Source organism: Ursus arctos, chromosome X (genome assembly GCF_023065955.2).
Source record: "Ursus arctos isolate Adak ecotype North America chromosome X, UrsArc2.0, whole genome shotgun sequence".
Classification (NCBI taxonomy): Eukaryota; Metazoa; Chordata; class Mammalia; order Carnivora; family Ursidae; genus Ursus; species Ursus arctos.
The window spans coordinates 84651035-84670300 of record NC_079873.1 but is presented as its reverse complement, the minus strand read 5'-3'; the positions used below and the strand labels follow the sequence as shown (position 1 = coordinate 84670300).

The window sequence follows — 19266 nt, the reverse complement described above, 5'->3', positions numbered from 1 at the left end:
CGCAGAACAATAGGTAATTGTAGAACAGAAAGGAACAAGGTAACTCAAAAATAATCTTTTGGCTGGCCAGTAGACTAGGAGGGGGCCAGCATGAAAAAATAAACATACCAGATTGATTAGATTTCCACCCACAAATTTGAACTAGAAAACAGCAAGAGATTAACCTAGGTAGCAGTGGGAATGAAGCCAAGAGGTCATGATACAGAACGGTCTCAAAGGCTATGTTGGCCATGTGCAAGCCAATATTAAGAGGAAACAAAAAGTATGAGGATGAGAAAAAAAGAACAAAGTAAATACAAATAGATAATATGGAATCTTGAAGCTCAAAAACTAGTCATCTTCTCTTCACTGCCTCACTTCTTGAATGCTCTATAGTGCCATTCTACAATAACCAACCCACCCACATCTTGGGGTAGACTGGTCTCATAACCCAGAGTATCCTGACACTTTCCTAAAATAGACAGACTGTTTCTCCAATCGAGATGCAAACAAATCGGGGTGCCTGGGTGGCTCAGTCTGTTAAGTTTCTGACTTCAGCTCAGGTCATGATGTCAGAGTCCTGGGATGGAGCCCTGCATTGGGTTCCCTGTTCAGTGGGGAGTCTATTTGCCCCTCTCCCTCTGCCCCTCCCCCTGCTCATGATCCCTCTCTCTCTCTCTCTCTTGCAAATAAATAAATAAAATCTTTATTTAAAAAAAGATTCATGAGGCGCCTGGGTGGCTCAGTCAGTTAAACATCTGCCTTCAGCTCAGATCATGATCCTGGGGTCCTGGGATCAAGCCCAGCATTGGGCTCCCTGCTTGGCGGGAAGTCTGATTCTCCCTCTCCCTCTGCACCTCCCCCCACTCATGCTCTCTCTTTCACTCACTCTCTCTCTCTGAAAAAAATTAATAAAATCTTTAAAATAAAGATTCAAACAAATCACGTTGCATTCATCAACTTGTTTGAAAAAATTATAAATATTTTAAGGTGCCTAGGTGGCTCAGTCAGTTATGTGTCCAACTCTTGGTTTCAGCTTAGGTCATGATCTCAAGGTCGTGAGATCAAGCATCACCCCCCCACCCCCAGCGGTTCTGCCACTCAGCACAGAGTCTACTTGAGATTCTCTCCCTTTCCCTCTGCACCTCCCCCCCACTTCCATACTCTCATGTTCTCTCTCATGGCTTAGAAAACATCTATTTAAGTCATAATTAATTCATTTGCCAATCAAATCAATAACTTCAGATATGTAGATTCCAAAGCCTGGAAAACAGTAAAATCAGAAATATCCCTGTACCTTGAAAACTGATATACAAGGTTGGTATTCCTTTTTGTATTGGCTACTAATACCTGTAAATAGATCTATTCAAATAATAAGTTTATCATGCCATTTTCCTGCTGGAAAAAATCTATAGATGCTGTTACTGCTATATTATATATCATATTACATTATAAATTCCATGAACTCAGGGATCTTCTTTTTTTTTGCTTTTTAAACTGCTTTATTAATTTCATATTATGAAAATAATAGTTTTTCCTAAAACTAGGGGAAATTGCCCTACTGGACAGAAAGTTTTACACTGAGACAAAGCAATATTTAATTACAAGCTTCCAAGTGGAAATACCAAAAAGGTTACAGAGAAAGTAAATCACAAAACTACAAGCTTGTAGAGCAGAGCCCACCTTATTAACCTCGGAGAAAACCTTAGGATTCAAGGTATGAGGCAAAACTCATGATTATCAGGTTCAGGAGTTTGGAAGCGCTTATGATGCCTCATTTGCTGCTCCTTAGTCTTTTTCCTGATTCCCATCGTCTGCCCTATGAACTTTTCCACATCATCTCCCACTTCATTCTGGTCAATATGCCTGTTAGGTATGGCTCATTGAAAATTGCAGACAAGCTGTCTCATTCACTCCAGCCTGACATTTCCTCCAGGCTTCTGGCCTTCACCCCCCTCTCCAACTGCATGATTCCTTTGCATACTGCATGGGTCCCTGTTCTTCTTTTTCGTTTTCCTGCTGGGCATTTTCCACATTGAGATTTTTCATCGCTTGCTTCTCTTTGGATGCCATAGCTCCTGGGCCTCTCCTTGTGTTCTTCCCCTCCCAATTCTCTTCATGAGTGCATAGCCAAGACACTTAGACCTGCACACCTGCTCCCCCTCCACCTCCTATTCTTTGGGGCTGTCCCTGACCCACACGCCCTCAGGACCAGTGGGAGCAGGTACTGAGAAGGGAGCCAGTGACTGCTGGGTCTTTGGATACTGTCTTTTAAACAGCCATATACTGACATGTCCAGGCAAAATGCAGAGAAAGTAGTAGGGGCTCCATAAATACTTGTTGAATGAATAATTAACTTAAGAAAACTCAAGAAAAACAGATACTCCTATTTCAAGGAAGAGTTATAAACTTACCTAAATGTTTGTATTACTCCATAAAAGGGTATCTCCAGTACAGCACTTATATTTCTATTCTCTCCTAAATAATCACTTACTCATACTGCCTGAGTTGACTCACTCCATACCCTCAATTTCTTTAGATTCTGGGGTTAAAATTGCCAAATAAGAAATTTTTCAAAGATTATACCCTTCCTCTGATAAGTCCTATTCCTTTAGTCAGTAATCCCTCCCTCAGCCCATATTTATTTTGTACCAGAGATAAAAATCTTTACAGTAAATGTCATTACAAAAATTCCTTAGTCTATATTAAGGTTCTTTCTTTAGTATAGTCAATTTCTCACTTATGTACAGGGTTATAACCTTTAAAATCAATATTAATACTGCAAATAAAATATTACCTCTCAATTGCAATGGAGCAAGACAAATACACCTGCATTGTGATTGAGTGAATGAATGAATGAATGAATGAATAAGTAAATAAATAGTAAATGAATATTAATGAGTTTAACATTCTCAGCAAGCCTAAATATTTGAAATCCAGGTTAATGTATGCACTCTCATCTGACATGAAAACAAGGAAAACACAAAAGAGACTATTATGGGTAGAAAAAATCTAATTAATGGAGTGCCATACCGTGCTCATGGATTAGAAGACTCTACATACTAAATATGCCAATTCTCCCAAATTGATCTTTGGTTTGATTCAAATTCAATTAAAACTCCAGCAAGGATTTATAGACACAAAGTAATTATAAAATTTATATAATACGGGCCCTAGAATACCTAAAACTACCTTGAGAAAAAAGAATAAAGTGGGAGGAATCAGTCTACTTAATATTAAGGCTTTCTATATAGCTACAGTAATCAAGACAGTATGTTATTGGTGAAAAAATAGACATCCAGATCAGTGGCGCAGAGTAAAGAACTTAGGAATAGATCCATACAAATAAACTCAGGTGATTTTTTTTTTACAAAAGTATTTCAAGGGAGAAAAGAAAGCCTTTTCAACAAATAGTACTGGAGAAATTAAAATGGATCATGGACTTAAGTGTTAGAAATGAAACTATAAAACTTTCAAAAAATCTTTAGTATCTAGGGCTAGGTGAAGAGATCTTAGATGACATCAAAAGCACAACTTATGGGGCGCCTGGGTGGCTCAGTCATTAAGCGTCTGCCTTCAGCTCAGGGCATGATCCCAGGGTCTTGGGATCGAGCCCCACATTGGGCTCCCTGCTCTGCTGGGTGCCTGCTTCTTCCTCTCCCACTCCTCCTGCTTGTGTTCCCTCTCTCATTGGCTGTCTCTCTGTCAAATAAATAAATAAAATCTTAAAAATAAAAGCACAACTTGTAAAAAGAAGATATTGAATAATTGGACTTCATCAAATTTTAAATCTTTTGCTCTGCAAAAGATCCTGTTTAGAGGATGAAAAAAGCTACAGACTGGGGAAAAATATTTATAAACCACATATCTAAAAAAGGACTAGAATCTAGAATATATAAAAAACTCAAAAACTCAATAGTAAAAAGAAACAAACAGGCAAAAGACAATGAAGAGCCATTTCACTGAAGAGAATACGAAGATGGCAAACAAGCACATCAAAAGATGCTGAACATCTTTAGCCATTAGAGAATGACAAATTGAAACCAAATTGAGCTATCACTACACACCTGTAAGAACAGCTAAAATAAAAAAAATAGTGACAACAGCATATGCCAGTGAGGGTGAGGAGAAACTAGATCACTCATTTAGGATAAGAACGCTCTGGGGGTGTCTGGGTGGCTCAGTCAGTTAAGCATCTGCCTTCAGCTCAGGTCATGATCCCAGGGTCCTGGGATCGAGTCCCTCATCGGGCTCCCTGCTCAGAGGCTTCTCCCTCTGCCTGCTGCTCCCCCTCTGTCAAATGAATAAGTAATATCTTTAAAAAAGAGAGAGAATGCTACTTTGTAACAGTTTGACAATATCTGAGAAAAGCAAACATGCAACTACCATATGACCCAGCAATTATACTCTTGGTCATTTAGCCCAAGAAATGAAAATTTCTGTTTACACAGAAACCTGTACAGTAATATTCATAGCAGCTTTATTTGTAATAGCTCCAAAATGGAATCAACCCAGATTTCCTTCAATATGTGAATGATTCAACAAACTGTGATACATACATATCATGGGATATTACTCAGCAATAAAAAGGAATAAACTATTGATAATCAGAAGAACTTGGATATATCTTCAGGGAGTTATGCTGATCAAAATGCTAATCACACAAAGTTACATACTATATTATTTCATTTATATAACATTTTTGAAAGGACAAAATTTTAGAAATAGAGAACAGATTATGGGTTGCCATGAGTTAGGATAGTGAGGGTTGGGCTTGGTGGTATGTGTGGTTATAAAGCACAATACAGATATCCTCGTGGTGTTGGAACTATGCAGTATTTTAACTGTGGTGGAGGATACATGGATCTATATATGTAATAAAATTGTATAGAACTAAAACACACACACACAAATAAACACAAATAAATATGGTAAAATATGAATAGACTGGTATTTTGTGTTAATATTAACATCCTGGTTGTGATGTTACACAATAGTTTTCCAAGATATCAACACTGGGAAGAAATAGGTAAAGTGTACAAAGGATCTCTATATTATTTCTTAGAACTGCATGTGAATGCACAATTATTTTAATAAAAATTTAAATTAAAAAAGCCATTTGAAAAGTTGTTCACTCTGTTATAGAACCTTCTAAATTACTTAATAGTAGTAATGACCATAATTTTAATTTCACATTTCAAATTGCCTACATAAATTGGGAATCTTAGTGAGATGAATCAATGCATATACCTTACCACAATGACCAATTTACCCACCACTGCCCAGTAAATATTTAGAACTGCTTGTGGTTAGAATAAAAATAGGACTTTGATGGAAGAAAATGAAGAATAGTAAGGAAATATGTACAATAAAAAATCTACCTCTTCAATGCTATTATTAGAGAAGGACTTTGAGTAATTCTTTTCAATACAAAGTCAATAATACTTGTAGAATGCAAACTCAAGCAGCATTAGAATAAGACATTACATAAAAGTGAAATAAAAAAATATGTGGAAAAGTGTTTTTAAAAATACCTCAGAACCCCAATGTAAATGTGATTCAATTCAATTCAACAAACATTTTACGAGTGTGAAGTTTATGCAAAGCTCTAAGCTAGTGCTAAAGGGGAATGCAAATTATATCCTCCAGAAGTTCACGATCTAGTGAGAAAGGCAGACACATAAATAACTAATGATACATGGCAGACATTGATAAGTGCTATAATAGAAGTGATATACAGTGCCATAGACAAAGCTCTCAGAACAATTTGTTGTATGATGCAAAAGAGTCCAGAGCCACTTATGAATCAGCCAACACATTTAAATATACACTGAACTTCTAACCTTCCTATAATGTGTCTTAGGCATTGAGAAAGGAAACTGCAAACACATATTTCACATGAGAACATATCATAATTTTAAATAATTCTTTGTAAATTCTAACACACTGGTAAGTTTCTAATTAAAGAATAATTCCATTTTTCTTAAAATATAAAATTTTTAAGTATAATACATTCTAAGAAGTAACAAAATATTGACTTAAATTTCTTATGAGTAATTTAAATCATTTAAAATAACAAGGGGATGTTGGTTCAGTTGTTTGTCAACTATGATATGTTGAGTTAACTGTAAAAAGCTAGAGATTTTTTAAAACACATAAAATGCTCTGGCTTAGAGTTTATTTGACCTAAAGGTGTTATTTGGAATTACCCTTGTTCTCATATGTAAAAAAAAAATGCCCATAGGTATAAGTAAAGGAGAAAAGATATTGTGCCATCAATCCAGTAGCATCCCAACCATCATAAAAAGGGAATTATTTTTTATAAATATCACAGGGTCTTAAATATATGAAAAGATGCTCAACCTTACTCAGAACATAAATGCAAATTAAAACCGCAATGAGATATTATTTTTCACCTATCATATTAGCAAAGATATAGTGTTTGATAGCACAATGTGTTGGTGAGGGTTGGGGAAACAAGCACTTTTATCTATTGCCAGTATAAGTATAAACTGGCACAACCTCTATGGAGGACAATTTGGTAATATCCATCAAAATGACAAAGGCACATACCATCCAACCCAGCAATTCCATTTCTAGAAATTTATCCTACAGATATTACACATCTGAAATGACCTATTACAAGGTTATTTGTTACAGAAATGTAATAGCAAAAGTCAGGAAACAAGCTACATATTTCTCAGTAGAGGATTGTTTAAATAAATTATGGCATGTCCATACAATTGAATAATACTACGTAGCCATAGCTCTTTATGTACTAATATGGAATGATCTTAAGTACAGAAAATGTGTAAAAATAAGGAAATTTAAGTAAGTGTGTGTATGTTTGTAAGCGCCCATGCTTATACATGCATGAAATAGCTCTAAAAGTAAAAACCAGAAAAGTTACCACAGGATGCCTCTGGGAAGAAGAACTATGTGGCTGGGCACAAAGAGTGGGAAACTTTTAACTGTATAGACTTTTATAACTATCAAAATTTGAACCACCTGAATGTATTACTTAATCAAAGATAAATGTAAGTGGAGCGGGAGTTGTGGGGGGAAGAAAAACAATGCAAAGCAGCACAGCACATCTTCTTCAGCAAATTATTAACAGCTAATTTCTCCTGTCTAAAAAACACCTTGGGGCAGGGTAAGAACCAAGGGAACCAATTTATTTCAGTTACAAAATCAGCAGTTAATCAGGCTAATGTTTGTTTCATAGTATTATAATTTTCCAAGTTATTATAAGTAATGTTAAGTATTCTACGTATTTCCCCACTGAAGTTTCCCAATTAGCTATATGAGAGCTTTACCTTTAGCAGATTCTCCAGATCCAAAAGAGAATACTTGGTCAGAGAATTGACATTTTGGAATAAATAAATAAACACTGTGGACATATGGTGGAACTATATTACAACACTGTGAGCGTGACTAGTTTTTAATTAGTGTATATGGGATAAACAACTTTGATTTACTTATTTTTCCTTTGAAAACTATCAGTTAACTCTCCTCTCTCTCTCTCTCTCTCTCTCTCTCTCTCTCTCTCTCTCACTCTCCCTTTCTGCCTCCCCCGGGCCTCTGTATTACACACACACACACACACACACACACACACACAGAGTTTTAGAACTCAATATAGATAATTATTTTGTTCTGTGCCCTATGTACAATTCTACTATTGCACTCATCATGCTATATTGTAATTTGTCTCTCAACAGAACTGTGGGCTCTTTAAGGGTGAGGATTATGTACTATTCAACCTGGCATATGTATTGGAATGCAAAACTTTGATGACTGTCTCACCAAGCCTCCTCCTCCAAACACATTCTAATGCAATGATCATTTGCTTTATTCTGATAAGTTTGAATCAGAAAAAGTAACAGTGATATCATATTCTTCCACATTTTCTTGTTTTGAAAACTTTGGGAATTCCTTTATGAATCTTAGACAGTCTATCTGAACATTTGCATATAGGACTATTTAGATTTGCATTTAAACCAAAGGACATTAAAATGAAAATATTTTCAAGGTATCTTTTTTGAAAGCATAAATAAAAAATTTTCTTGGTGCAGCCACTCTGAAGGTTGCTCAAAAAGTTAAAAATAGAACTACCCTATGATCTAGCAATTGCTCTACTAGGTATTTACCCGAAGGATACAAAAATACAGATTCAGAGGGAATGCAATAGCCAAACTATGGAGAAAGCCCAAATGTCCATCAACAGAAGAATGAATAAAGATATGATATATATATATATATATATATATATATATATATATATATATATATATATATATATATATCTCCAATGGAATATTACTCAGCCATAAAAAGAATGAAATCTTGCCATTTGCAGTGATGAGGATAGAGCTAGAGCATACTATGCTAAGTGAAATAAGTCAATCAGAAAAAGACAAATACCATATGATCTCACTCATATGTGGAATTTAAGAAAACAGATGAACATATGGGAAGGAGGAAAAAAGGAGAGAGGGTAACAAACCATAAGAGACTCTTACCAATACAGAACAAACTGAGGGGTGATGGAAGGAGGGAGGTGGGGAGTGGTCTAGATGGGTGATGGGTGATGGGTATTAAAGAAGGCACTTGTTGTGGGGCACCTGGGTGGCTCAGTCTGTTAAGCATCTGACTCTTGATATCAGCTCAGATCATGATCTCAAGGTTGTGAGACTGAGCCTTGCGATGGACTCTGCGCCAGGCATGGAACCTGCTTAAGATTCTCGTTCTCCCTCTGCCCCCACCTCAAAAAGAAAAGAGGGCACTTGTGATGAGCACTGGGTGTTGTATGTGATCAATCACTGAACAGTACTCCAGAACCCAATATTGCACTGTATGTTAACAAAGAAAAAATTTTTTAAGTAAAATTTAAATTAAAAAAATTTTTCTTAAGCATGGTGTACTGGTTTGAATAGTCCTCCCAAAATTCACATCCACTTCATGACTTCAGAATGTGGCATTTTTTTTTAAATTTATATTTTATAATAATTTTTTATTATATTATGTTAGTCACCATACAGTACATCCCTAGTTTTTGATGTAAAGTTCCATGATTCATTACTTGCGTATAACACCTAGTGCACCATGCAATACGTGCCCTCCTTATTACCCATCACCAGCCTATCCCATTCCCCCACCCCCCTCCCCTCTGAAGCCCTCAGTTTGTTTCCCAGAGTCCATAATCTGCCATGGTTCATTCCCCCTTCTGTTTACTGCCCCCTTTCTTCTTCCCTTTCTTCTCCTACTGATCTTCCTACTTCTTATGTTCCATAAATGAGTGAAACCATATGATAATTGTCTTTCTCTCCTTGACTTATTTCGCTTAGCATTATCTCCTCCAGTGCCATCCATGTTGCAGCAAATGTTGAGAAATTGTTCTTTTGGATGGCTGAGTAATATTCCATTGTATATATGGACCACATTTCTTAATCCAGTCATCTGTTGAAGAGCATCTCAGCTCCTTCCATGATTTAGCTATTGTGGACAATGCTGCTATGAACATTGGGGTGCATATGGCCCTTCTCTTCACTACGTCTGTATCTTTGGGGTAAACACCCAGTAGTGCAATGGCTGGATCATAGGGTAGCTCAATTTTTAACTTTTTAAGGGACCTCCACACTGTTTTCCAAATTGGCTGTACCAACTTGCATTCCCAAGAACAGTATAAGAGGGATCCCCTTTCTCCACATCCTCTCCAACATTTGTTGTTTCCTGCCTTGTCAATTTTTGCCATTCTAACTGGTGTAAGGTGGTATCTCAAGGTGGTTTTGATTTGAATTTCCCTGATGGCTAATGATGTTGAACATTTTTTCATGTGTCTGTTAGCCATTTGTATGTCATCATTGGAAAAGTGTCTGTTCATATCTTCTGCCCATTTTTTGATTTGATTATTTGTTTCTTGTGTATTGAGCTTGAAAAGTTTTTTGTAGACCTTGGATACCAGTCTTTTATCTGTAGTGTCATTTGCAAATATCTTCTCCCATTCCGTGGGCTGCCTCTTAGTTTTTTTGACTGTTTCCTTGGCTGTGCAGAAGCTTTTTATCTTGATGAAGTCCCACAAGTTCATTTTTTCTTTTGTTTCTCTTGCCTTTGGAGATGTGTCATGAAAAAAAGTTGCTGTGGCCGATGACAAAGAGGTTGCAGCCTATGTTCTCCTCTATGATTTTGATGGATTCCTGTGTCACACAGAGGTCTTTCATCCATTTGGAGTTTATCATTGTGTATGGTGTGAGAGAGTGGTCAAGTTTCATTCTTTTGCATGTAGCTGTCCAATTTTCCCAGCACCATTTATTGAAGAGACTGTCATTTTTCCAATGGATGTTTTTTTCTGCTTTGTCAAAGATTAGTTGCCCCAAGAGCCAAGGGTCCATTTCTGGGTTCTCTATTCTGTTCCATTGGTCTACATGTCTGTTTTTGTGCCAGTACCATGCTGTCTTTGTGATCACAGCTTTGTAGGATAGCTTGAAATCCGGCAACATGATGCCCCCAGCTTTGTTTTTCCTTTTCAACAGTTCCTTGGTGATTCGGGGCCTTTTCTGGTTCCACACAAATTTAAGGGCTGTTTGTTCCAGTTCTTTGAAAAATGTCATTGGTATTTTGATCGGGATGGCATTGAAAGTGTAGATTGCTCTGGATAGCTTAGACATTTTAACTATGTTTATTCTTCTGATCCATGAGCATGGAATATTTTTCCACCTTTGTGTGTCTTCTTCAATGTCTTTCAAGAGTGATTTGTAGTTTCTAGAATATAGACCATTTACGTCTCTGGTTAAGTTAATTCCGAGACAATGTATGATTTTTGGTGCTATTGTAAATGGAATGGATTTCCTAATTTCTCTTTCTTCAGTCTCATTGTTCATATATAGAAATGCACCTGATTTCTGAGCATTGATTTTGTATCCCGCCACATTACTGAATTGCTCTATAACTTCTAATAGTTTGGGAGTGGATTCTTTTGGGTTTTCCATAGAGTATCATGTCATCTGCGAAGAGAGACAGTTTGACTTCTTCTTTGCCGATTAGGATACCTTCTATACCTTTTTGTTGCCTGATTGCTGTTGCAAGGACTTCTAGTACTATGTTGAATAATAGTGGCAAGAGTGGGTATCCTTGTCGTGTTCCTGATCTTAAGGGAAAGGCTTCCAGCTTTTCCCCGTTGAGAATAATATTTGCTGTAGGCATTACATAGATGGCTTTTATGATCTTGAGAAATGTACCATCTATTCCTACACTCTGAAGGGTTTTAATCAGGAAAGGATGCTGTATTTTGTCAAATGCTTTTTCTGCATCAATTGAGAGGGTCACATGGTTCTTAACTCTTTTCTCGTTGATATGATCTATTACACTGATCGATTTGCGAATGTTGAACCCCCCTTGCATCTCAGGGATGAATCCCACTTGCTCATGATGGATAATCCTTTTAATGTACAGTTGGATTCTATTAGCTAGGATCTTGTTGAGAATTTTGCCATCCATATTCATCAGAGATATTGGTCTGTAATTCTCCTTTTTGATGGGGTCTTTGCCTCGTTTGGGGATCAAGGTAATACTGGCCTCATAATATGAGTTTGGTAGTTTTCCTTCTGTTTCTATTTTTTGAAACAGCTTCAGGAGAATAGGTATTATTTCTTCTTTGAATGTTTGGTAGAATTCCCCAGGGAATCCGTCAGGCCCTGGACTCTTGTTTTTGGGGAGGTTTTTGATCACTCCTTCAATCTCTTCATAATTAATCGGTCTGTTTAAATAATCAATTTCTTCCTGTTTCAGACTTGGTAGTTTATAGGTTTCCAGGAATGCATCCATTTCTTCCAGGTTGTTTAATTTATCGGCATAAAGCTGTTGATAAAAGTTCCTAATGATCCTTCCTATTTCATTGGTGTTGGTTGTGACCTCTCCCCTTTCATTCATAATTTTATTAATTTGGTTCCTTTCTCTATTCTTTTGAATAAGTCTGGCCAGTGGCTTATTGATCTTATTTATTCTTTCAAAGAACCAGCTTCTAGTTCTGTTAATCTGCTCTACTGTGCTCCTGGTTTCTAATTCATTGATCTCTGCTCTAATCTTGATCAACTGCTTTCTCGTGCATGGGTTAGGCCTGTTCTTCTGTTCCAGCTCCAGCTTCTTGAGGTGAGAATATAAAAACTGCATTTTAGATTTTTCTATTCTTTTGAGTGAGGCTTGGATGGCTATGTATTTTCCCTTAGGACTGCCTTTGCAGTGTCCCATAGGTTTTGAACTGATGTGTTTTCATTCTTGTTGGTCTCCATAAATTGTTTAATTTGATTTTTAATTTCCTGGTTTATCCAATCATTCTTGAGCAGGATGGTTCTTAGTCTCCAAGTGTTTGAGTTTCTTCCAAATTTTTCCTTGTGATTGAGTTCCAATTTCAAAGCATTGTGGTCTGAGAATATGCAGGGAATAATCTCAGTCTTTTGGTATTGGTTGAGACCTGTTTTGTGACCCAGTATATGGTCTATTCTGGAGAAAGTTCCATGTGCATTCAAAAAGAATGGGTATTCTGTTGTTCTGGGGTGTAGTGTTCTGTGTGTATCTATGAGGTCCATCTGGTCTAGTATATCATTCAAAGCTCTTGTTTCTTTGTTGATTTTCTGCTTAGGTGGTCTGTCTATTGCTGATAGGGGAGTGTTGAGGTCTCCTATTATTAATGTATTTTTACCTATATGTCTCTTTATTCTGGTTAAGAGTTGGCTTGCGTATCTTGCTGTTCCCCTGTTGGCGTAGGTATTTATAATTGTCATATCCACTTGTTGGATACATCCTTTAAGAATAATATAGGGTCCTTCTATATCTCTAAGTACAGTCTTTAGTTTAAAATCTAATCTGTCTTATATGAGGATTGCTACCCCAGCTTTCTTTTGAGGTCCATTGGCATGAGAAATGGTTTTCCATCTCTTCACTTTTAGTCTGGATGTATCTTTAGGCTCAAGATGAGTCCTTTGTAGACAGCAAATGGATGGGTCATGTCTTTTTATCCAATCTGCAACCCTGTGGTGTTTTATGGGAGCATTTAGGCCATTCACATTGAGAGTGTTTATTGAGAGACATGACTTTAAGGATGTCATGTTGCCTGTGAAGTCTTTGTTTCTATAGATTGTAAATTTCTGTTCTGTATCACTCTTGGGGCCTTTTTACTTTTATAGAACCCCCCTTAATATCTCCTGTAGGGCTGGTTTCATGGTTACAAAGTTGGTCAGTTTCTGCTGATCCTGGAAGGTCCTTATCTGTCCATCAATTCTGAATGGCAGCCTTGGTGGATAAAGGATCCTTGGCTGCATGTTTTTCTTGGATAGAGCTTTAAAAATATCCTGCCAACCCTTCCTCTCATTCCAGGTCTGTGTAGACAGGTCTGACGTTATTCTGATATTTTTGCCTCTGTACATGAGAAACCTCTTCGCCCTGGCCGCTTTCAATACTGTATCCTTGGATCTAATATTTGCGAATTGCGCTACGACGTGATGTGGCGTAGGTTTGTCATGGTTGACCTCGGGAGGGGTCCTCTCTGCCTCTTGGACACAAATGCCTGTTTCCTTTGCTAGATTAGGGAAGTTTTCAGCTATAATTTGTTCAAATATCTCTTCTAGACCTCTCTCTTTCTCCACCCCCTCGGGGATGCCAGTGTTTCTGACATTGGAATGTTTCATTGATTCAGTAATCTCCTGTAATCTACATTCTTGAGATTGGATTTTTTGAGCCAAGTTTTTGTTTTAACTTTCTCTTCTACCATCCCATCTGCCAATTCACTAATTCGTTCTTCTGCCTCATTTACCCTGGCCGTCAGAGCATCTAGTTTAGACTGCATTTGATTCATAACATCTTTAATTTCTGCCAGATTCTCTCTCATTTCCGCCCTTAGAGATTCTATATTCTCATTAATATTTTCATTAATATTTTTTTTCAAGTCTACACATCATCTTGACCATTGTTACCCGGAACTCCATTTCTCATAATTTGGTTATATCCATATCCATCAGTTCTGTGGCAGAGGCCACAGACTCATTATCTTCTCTTTGCTGGGGGGGATCTCCTTCTCATCATTCTGATGAGGAGAGGTTGCGGGGTTGCCCAGAGCCCAAATTATTGACCAGGACCCAGGCAGTGTGCCTTTGTTTTATAGGGACCTTAGGGATGTGGGCTTCTTGATTTTTCAGCCTGCTTTCTGGGGGAGGGGCTTGCCGCACTGATATTCAGGCAATCCTGTTTGGGTAGAGTCTCCTTGTCCCCTGTGAGGGGGGATGGGGATTGGCACAATGTAAGCTGGTATTTCCGGGCTTTTGTTCTCTGGCGGCTTCCCCTGGTGGTTTTCTGTGGCTCTTCTGAGAGTCAGAGCAGCAGGGGCCGTATCCTAGCCTCTGTCTCAGAACAGAGAGATCGCAGTCAGCTCTCCACTGAGCTCTCTTGGCCTCTTTAACTCTGTTTCTGTCGGTGCTGCTGAAAACCCTGCAGCATCCCAGGTTGTGCACCCCACAGCCGGTGTCCCAGCCCTCACTTCCAAGGCTGGCAGGTCTCTGTCGTTTGTGTTTCTAACACTGCCAGCCGCCCCCGGTTACCACGCACGCTCCCGAGATCTCTGTTTCAGTGTGGTTCACGCGCACTTCGGAGCGCCAGTTTTCAGTCTGGTCGCGCACGTGCTCCTGAGCTCTCGGTATCAGTCCAGTTCCAGTGAGCGCTCCGGGGCTCCGGTTTTCCGTCAGGTTGTGCAAGCACTCCGAGATCCCAGTTTCAGTCTAGTTCAAGTGTGCGCTCCAGAGCTCCGATTTTTAGTTTGGACGCATGCGCTCCTGAGCTCCTGGTTTTAGTCTAGTTCCAGTGAGCGCTCCGGAGCTCCGGTTTTCAGTCTGGTAGCACGCGCATTCCCAGGCTCACAGTCTCAGTCTGCTCTCTCACGGGTGCCAGTCCGCGAGTCTGGCCCGCTCCCCAGTGCAGGTGGCTACGGCTTCCCGGCACCCGAACGCGGCGGCTCCCTCCCCCTTCCATTTATCTTCCCATATCTGTGCGCGGTTTCACAGCTCCCCACTTCGTACCTCAATACTCAACGCTGGAGATGTTCATTTGTAGAGATCCAGATGTATCTTCCTGCATCTCAGGCTGATTCCGTGGGTTTTCAGGATGGTCTGGTACATATCCAGCTCGACTCAGGGGACCAGCTAAAAAAGGGGACCCCTACTCCTCTGCCATCTTTTCCCTCCTCCGAATGTGGCCTTATTTGGAAGTAAGGTCTTTGCAGATGTAATCAAGCTAAAATGAAGTCATATTGTATTTTCCAGCCCAATTGTAATGAGATAATCAACAAAGGCATAAAAATATTTTCCACATTTCCCAATGTGAGACTCCTTGAGCCAGTTTAGTCACACAAATCCCAATTATATCAACTGCATTTCCATGATCCAGATTTTGATGCAAGATACAGATCCAGCTGTCTATGAACCAGGAGGGGGGCCTTCACCAGACATTGACTCTGCCAGCACTCTGATCTTGGATTTTCCAGCCTCCAAAACTGAGAAATAAATTTCTCCCCCCACCTGTCATACTTTGTTATAGCAACCTAAATGGACTAAGATAGTAATTTCCTTTATAAATTCAGTAAAAGAAAAAATACTATATAATCATCTCTGTAGATGCAGAATTTTAGTAGCCATTTTTGATTAAAACTCTCACCAAACTAGGAATAAAAGGTAACTTCTTTAATCTGATAAAAAGGCAGCCCATAAAACCCACAACTAACGCAGAGTTTCTCAGCAGTGGCACTACTGACATTTTGGCCTGGATGATTCTTTGTCATGCAGACTAGGTAGGTGCGTGTACTGTGCATTGTGGGATGGTTAACAGCACCTCTGGCCTCTACCCAGTAGATGCCAATAATAGCACCCAATCATGACAATCAAGAATGTCTCCAGACATTGGCAATTGCCCTCTGTGGGCAGTTTTCCCATCTACTGAGAACCATTGAACTACCATTACATTTAACGGTAACAGACTGCATGCTTTCCCCCTAATAAGTGGAACGAGGCAGAAAAGACTAATCTCACCACTTTGCTCTCCCTGTTTCTACTGAATATTGTACTGGAGGTCCTATCCAGAACAGGCAAAGTAAACAACTAATAGGCAAAGAGAATGGAAAGGGAAAAGTAAAACTGCCTCTTTTCAAAAACGACATATAGGAAATCCTGAAGAATCTATAAAAAGTCCCTACAAAAAATAAAAAAAACTGGTACATTGAAATGTATAAGTCATTGCCAAGAAAAAGTAAAGAATACTTAAAAAATAAACATACCATAAACATGTAAAGGAAGATTCAATATCATTAATGTCAATTAATCTACAGATTAAACACAATCCAAACAAACTTGCACTGCCTGATTTCAAGCTATATCATAAAGCTACGATAATCAAGACAGTATATGAGAGTAAGGACAGGCAAGCAGATTAACAAAATAGAGTAAAATGTCCAGAAAGTGAAAAGTAACTCAACAGGGAATGGATTGTGTTTCCAAAAAACAGTGAAAGAACACATTAATAAATTTTTTGGACATCAATGAAATGGTGGAGTATGAAACTCTTAAGCACGTGCCCCTCTGCAGAAACATCAAAAAATCAAGAAGGAACTGTCAAAACCAAATTTGTCAGAACTTTGGAAAATGATCCAAGGTTTACAACAACCAAACAAATGTTGAATCAAGAAAAATACAAATTAAAAGTGGTAGAAAAGGTCTGTGGTGCTTTTGCTTGTCCTTACCCAGCTGCCTCCCTGGCTCAGCAGCACTTTCCAGGAGGGTAGCCATGTTCACTATGGGACCCTTGTCTCTGGTACCAGGGACAGTAGAGCAGATTTTGTTCGTGAATGATTGTTCTAACCCGTCTGGGGACCACCTGAAGGACTGATGCAAGGCACTTAACTTGGAGAAGACAAAGGACAGTACCGCTGTAGGCATTGGGAAAAACACTGTAAGGTAAAGGAACAACCCACAGTTGCCTAGGGCAAAAGACTGAAGGTGCGGCATATGGATGAGGTGCCAAAAGCCTGGGGGGAAAAGCAGTGGAGCTTTTTCGAAAAAACAGGGCATTGAAAAATGCCTATGTACACCAAGGAATTTAAGAAGCAGGGTATATGCCCAGGGGAGGACCCACACTCAGGAAAGACCTGAGAAAAATTTAGCTTTCACTCTAGCTGATCTCCAAGCACAATATAAGCAGGGAATGAAAGCTAAGGCAGAGTTGCTAATGTCCTGGCTAAGTGTTAAAGGAGTGTCATAACACAGAGCCAATGCACACAGACAGGAGATATTTTTTCTCCCTTCTCCTTTTTTTTTTTTTTTTTTTTGTTCTCCTTTTCTCTCTCTCCTTTAATTGGTTCCTGGCATTCAGAGAAGTATCTATCAAAACACTATCTGAGCACAAGTTAAAGGAACACAGATTTCAGTACCACACGTGACAAGGGATAGAGGCTCTGCATAAATAGGTTGTAAAAGTCACTAAACAAATGAATAATGGCAGCCCTCAACAATAAAAATGAGGAAACTCTGATAAAGGGCAAAGTCTGATTTCCAGTTACCACATTTAAAATAATCAAATTCTGTTTTCAAGCAAATATTACAAGTAAAAGGAAAGTGTAGCCTGTTTAAGAAAAAAAATAATTGACAGAAATTATCACTGAGAATCCAGATGCTGGTTATTAGACAAAGACTTTATTTTTATATATTTTTTTCTCATTAAACTTTTATTTTAATTGGTCTCAAAATTCTGTGACAGATTTTTGGTCAAGTTGTTTCCATTAAAAAGTACTGATTTTAAAAACTAATAACTTAAAATTGCCACACACACGCACACACCAAATGGCCCACAAAAAATTCTCCTTTCCTTCTGAAGGTTTTACGATGCATTGCTATCATTAACCAGTCTTTTACTTAACTTAAATGGCCCACTGACACAAACAGTTCCGAGTCTGTTCTCCCACCACTGCTTAAGAATGGGGTGGCAGGTATTGGGGATAATATTCATTTAGCCTTCTGAACTTTCTGGGCAGACTTGGTGACCTAGCCTGCTCCAGCTGCCTTCTTGCCCACTGCTTTGTGACACCCACAGCAGCTGTCTGTCCCATGTCACCAACAGTAAAATGGCCCAGAGGAGGATAGTCAGAGAAGCTCTTAACCCACATAGGCTTGCCAGGAACCCTACCAACAATGGCAGCATCACCAGATTTCAAGAACTTGGCACCATCTTCTAGCTTTTTTCCAGAAAAACAATCAATCTTCTCCTTCAACTCAGCAAACTTACAAGCAATGTGAGCTGTGTGACAATCCAGCACAGGTACATATCCAGCACTGATTTGGCCTCAGTGGTTCAGGATAATGAACATCTTTGACAGATATATTCTTGATACTGAAACCCACATTGTCCCCAGGAAGAGCCTCCCTTAATTCAGTTTTAAAATTTAACATTGAATGGAGCAAAAGTGACTACTATGCCAGGTTTAAGAATACCAGTCTCCACTCGGCCCACAGGGACAGTACCAATACCACCAATTTTGTAGATGTCCTGGAGGGGCAGACGCAAGGCCTTGTCAGTTGGATGAGCTGGTGACAGAATGCAATCCAGAGATTCCAGCAGTGTGGTTCCACTGGCATTGCCATCTTTATGGGTGACTTTCCATCCCTTAAACCAAGGCATGTTAGCACTTGGCTCCAGCATGTTGTCACCATTCTGACCAGAAATTGGCACAAATGCTACTTGTGTCAGGGCTGTAGCCAATTTTCCTAATGTGGGTGCTGACTTCCTTAACAATTTCCTTGTATCTTTTCTGGCTGTAGGGTGGCTCAGTAGAATCCATTTGTTAACACCAACAATTAACTGTTGTACATCCAGTGTGTAAGCCAGAAGGGTCTGTCCAGAACCAGGAGACCTGTGGGACACCATCAAGCTGAACAAAATATACATTTTAGAAGTACAAAAGAAAACAGAAAAGAATATTTAAATACTTTTAAAAATATTTTTACTTCTTTTGAGAGAGAGAGCACGCAAGGGGGGTGGGGAGGGGCAGTGGGAGAAGGAGAGAAAGAATCTCAAGCAGGCTCCATGCTCAGTGCAGAGCCTGATGTGGGGCTCAAGCTCATGACCCTGAAATCATGACCTGAGCCGAAATCAAGAATCAGATGCTTAAGCAACTGAGCCACCCAGGCACCCCTAAATATTCTTTCTAAGAATATTTTAAGAAACAGTAGCTGCAAACTTCCCAAGTTTGATTATACATGA

The 19266-nt window shown here is 38.9% G+C and overlaps 1 protein-coding gene and 2 pseudogenes across 1 annotated transcript in view; all 3 read right to left on the bottom strand.

The window, feature by feature from the left end:
* COL4A5 (collagen type IV alpha 5 chain) overlaps window positions 1-19266 on the bottom strand; it is a 240960-nt gene that overhangs the window by 189459 nt on the left and 32235 nt on the right. The gene's annotated exons all lie outside the window — the stretch shown is intronic.
* LOC113241235 (protein BEX4-like) lies at window positions 1507-2803 on the bottom strand (annotated as a pseudogene).
* LOC125281222 (elongation factor 1-alpha 1-like) lies at window positions 17732-19197 on the bottom strand (annotated as a pseudogene).